The sequence below is a fragment of the Tenebrio molitor genome, chromosome 9 (genome assembly GCF_963966145.1).
Source record: "Tenebrio molitor chromosome 9, icTenMoli1.1, whole genome shotgun sequence".
NCBI classification, from domain to species: Eukaryota; Metazoa; Arthropoda; class Insecta; order Coleoptera; family Tenebrionidae; genus Tenebrio; species Tenebrio molitor.
This window is the reverse complement of record NC_091054.1, coordinates 17,921,029-17,925,445: the sequence shown is the minus strand read 5'-3', so window position 1 is coordinate 17,925,445 and position 4,417 is coordinate 17,921,029. Positions and strand designations below refer to the sequence as shown.

Genomic DNA, 4,417 nt, shown 5'->3' with positions numbered 1-4,417 from the left:
ATTAGTCGTAACAGATTTTTATATTTATTCATTATTGAATAATACAACTTTGTTAAGTTTACTTCTTATCTTGTTTTTGTTTAGCGCTTTCGCAGTTTTCTTACATTCGTAGTGTATTTCCCTTTGCTCGTCAACAAATTGTTGGATCATATTTACATGTCGTTTTGCTTTTCGAGGGCTACTAAAATGCTCTACTGTTACATCTGCGTTACCTATATCTCGAATCTACTGATTGAGTAGCCGTCGTTTTGTTTTCTAACAATTTTTAAAAATACATAGGTAAGTAAGTTATGAAAGAGAAATATTTAAGTTTTATACGCTCTACCTTTGTTGCCACTACAATGTTCTTCTGCGAAATTGAGATTAAAGGGGGCATTAGGTGTGGTAGGAAAATTCAGGTATTGTGAAGATACCTATACAAACCCTTTTTAAAATTTTGCATGGTTTTTACATTCATCAGAATTCCGAAAATGTTTTGAACAAATAACCACATCTTTTGCAACTTTGATTGTCTCTTCCACACTGATATCAAAAGGTTTCTTTTAGAAAATCAAAATCATTTTTTCACCCAGTTCTTGGGTATTTGTAAAGAATCGTCTATTTTAGGTACATACCAGTGAAAGATAAGTCTTGTCTTGAAGAACTATAAGGATTAGAACAAATTCTGCAGGTTTTCATTATTGCAATTATTCTATTTTACGAATGCAGGAATAATGTTAGAAATTAAAACATCAAGTTTTATGACAGTTCAGACCACAGGTTCAGACTTTTGAATTAATTTCAAACTTCAAAATTGACATCTGCGAAACATCAAAACGACATACGTATTGTAATAACAGAGAGAAACATATTTTAAAAAATTTTGGCCGTCATTGTGTCAATTCAAAAAAAAAAAATTGTAATCCGTACTTTATTGTCATCATGATTACCGTCTTGATTACGAACGTTATTTTTTGGGTGGTAAATTTCAAAACTCAAAATGATTTTGTCATTTCTACTACACAGAACGTTTACCTCAGGTTATCTATGTACGATTGCTCTAATTTTGTTTATTCATGTCGGATTTTTGGAATATCTGAGCTTCAAACAGTTTAAATTGATTGTCAAAATGACAAGAATCGAAAGTGAGGTTACGATTCCTAAAGGTTTATTTAGACTTTACTTGAATGTCAAGAAAGTGACGGCCAAAATTTTTTGGCCGCCATAGTACAGTTGAGAATGAAGAAGCCATTCTAAATACTGTTGAAGAAGATGGTATCAGAAGCCTTGCCGAAATTGCTCGCCCATTGGGTATTTCTAGTAGTTCGGTATACCGAGTTTTGAAAAATAACCGAAAACATCCGTATCATTACATTCGTGTACAACATCTACAGCCAGAGGATTACCCTACTAGATAGAAGGGAGTTCTGCACGTGGTTGCTAAACCAAAAAATGTTGGCACCAAATTTTCTTTCGCGAATCTTATTTTCGGATGAATCAACTTTTGGCAGGCAAGGGTATTATAACGTTCATAATTGGCATATTTGGGCAGGGGAAAATCCAAAAGCATTTCAAGAGCGATTTTCAGTCAATTTTTGCGCGATTGTACTCTATTTGGTTGTTTACCACGTCTGTTTCCAAGATGGTAAGCTCTGTTTAGTCGTTGCTAACGATAAACTCGATGGTAAGTAATTTTTGGTGTTCTAGAACGGTAAGTAAAGTTTATTCAAAATTAATCGATTATTATAATAATTTTTATGTAGACAGAAGTTGAAGCCAAGATATGGGGGCACTTTCGGGTAACTCATAAAGCTCTTGTAGTCGGCTTTCCTTGGCGCTGCAATGAAAAAGCATTAGCAAACTTGCCGCGACATTGGCATTGTCAAAATTTTCATACCCCGCATTTTCCTTGTCTTCTTGATTACACATTGAGATCGTTGGTTTCGAAAATTCTTCATTTATGTAGACGGAAGTTGAAGACAAGATGTTAGCACTATCTGGAAACTCGCACGGCTCTTGTAGTCGGCCTACCTTGCCGCTGCAATGAAATAATTTTAGTAACAGACTTGCCGTGACATTAGAATTGTCAAAATGTTCATACCCCGGATTTTCCTTGGCTTCTTGAATACATATTGAGTTCGCTGGTTTCGAAAATTCTTGATTTATGTAGACAGAAGTTGAAGACAAGATGTTAGCACTTTCTGGAAACTCACACGGCTCTTGTGGTCGGCATTCCTTGCCGCTGTAATGAATTAATATTAGCGAACTTGCCGCGACATTAGTATTATCAAAATTTTCATACCCCAAATTTTCCTTGTCTTCATAATTACACGTTGAGGTCGTTAGTTTCAAAAATTCTTTATTTGTGACGCACCCCACATTGAAAGTTTCTTCTACAATATCCACTTCGTTTTCGGAATCACTAATATCACTCATTTTACTGCTTGTTTTTCAACACAACTGGCGATATTTGCGCACAAAAACTGCAATGGCGGTAGTTGTTTGCAGATTGCCTTAGAAACGCGATACAAAAATCGACATTGTGGCAACACGGTGTGAAGGGCGTCGTATCGCATTGCATTCTGGTTAGGAATGTTTTGTAATAAATATTCAATCGCGCAAAAAATCTCATAAGCATGACGAACGTTAATGACAATGTACGGATCTCAGACAATATTGGAGTCGTCGCAAGCTCCTCCTCCAAACAATTGTCTTCGATTCGTACATTGTCATTAGTGTCATTACCGTTCTTTATACTTAATATACTATATCTACAGAGAGCCCGTTAACACAGAAGGGGAGCTCCGAGATAGAATCCAAGACTCATTTGCTACAATTACCCCACAAATGATTATGGACTCGAAATTAAGCCTCTTAAGAAGGGCACGTTTATGCTTAGAAATGAATGGTGGACATTTTGACCATGTGCTCTAATTTGTTTCTTTGTTTGTTTCGTTCCATAGTTACTTTTGACGATGTTTTTTGACTGTTATTATAATTTTGAATTGCAGTAAAATTGGTTCATTTCAGAAGATAAAGAATTCAAAGATAAAACCTTGCTAACCTAAAATTGTTGACAGTGACAACTCTGATCTGTCAACCGACAGGTAGACTAATACCTAAGGTTCGGATTTTATGTAAAAAACATCTTTTTTGTTATTAGGAATATCAAGCCTATATTTTGAATATATCCATTCTACACTGAAATAATGAGATTAACAATAAAAAAAAAATACATATTTTACATAAAATATGGTTTTAATACATATTTTTAGTTTTTGTGGATAAAGTGAATATTTTCTTCTTTTCCGACATAAAATCGTATATTTTTGACAAATTCTTTAGTTTATTACGGTCGCCGACAGTGTTCACTGGAATTTTTCCCACTGACAAGATAAGAAATGCAACTTATGTTAGTTTCTATGAATTCTGTTGATTTACAAGAAGAATTATATTTTGGTCCATTGTAGGTAAACGAGCTACTTTACCTGCAGTTGTGTCGGATTTAGAGTAAAAGCCTTTGAACCCTTTTAACCACCTTTACTTACTTGTTATCGGAATTTCTTTCTTATTTACATTTCTCTCTACTGTTTAAAAGGTTTTGAGATTTTTCAAACAATTTATGTTTTTTTAAGTAGCTTAATTAAAAAATTAGAGAGAGATCTTTATGCGAATCAATTTCTGTTGTAAGACATTGCGAAAATTAATTGAAAAAGGTTCCAAGCAGAGTTAGTAAAATCATCCTAGATAAATTTAGTAGTGTTTTAGCGAAGGGAATATCAAACATTTTATCATTAGATGCCACTGATAATGATAACAATGATTTAGATCCGGAACATATTTCGGCATTAAAATACGCACCAATCACTTCAGTCGACGTTGAAAGAACATTTTCATCATATAAAATATATTAAACGGTAGAAGGCAAAAATTGAGTGTTCAAAATTTAGAAAAACATTTAATTATCAACTGGTATAATAATAAGTTAAGCAAATCTGATTGTGAAACTGAACAGTTTTTGAGTGATACCCATGGTACTTTGGTTCAGTTATTATGATATTACGTAAAGATTATGTAATAATCTATTGTTTTTATGTGCAAATAGTATGTTTTAATTACATTTTGTTGTTTTACTACTGTTTCCTTGATTTCCAATTACCGAAGTACCATCGAAATAAAATACATTAAATACATAAATGGTAGAGAGCAAGCATATATTTGACATATTTCTAGGAAAAACGTGACATATTTATGTGAATATTTGAACCATTTTTTGTGCATAAAAATCCGAACTTTACTAATATCTAATATTTTTGAAACCTAGCAACCAGTTTTATTTTTAATAACACCTGGTGCTGCCATTCCGGGATTGGTGGATTTAAAATCCTATTGACTATGTTATGCAAGCAGCAGTAATTTATTTTCTTGCATTTTCTGG

At 33.3% G+C, this 4,417-nt stretch overlaps 1 long non-coding RNA gene across 1 annotated transcript; it reads right to left on the bottom strand.

Annotated features, from left to right (window-relative positions):
* Nucleotides 1–942: 942 nt before the first annotated feature.
* On the bottom strand, nucleotides 943–2,681 carry LOC138138998 (uncharacterized). The gene is made up of 3 exons (XR_011162180.1): nucleotides 2,282–2,681; nucleotides 2,081–2,221; nucleotides 943–2,017 (listed from the first exon to the last, which is right to left on the bottom strand). It is a non-coding gene; the product is annotated as an uncharacterized lncRNA (long non-coding RNA).
* Between the last annotated feature and the right edge of the window lie 1,736 nt (nucleotides 2,682–4,417).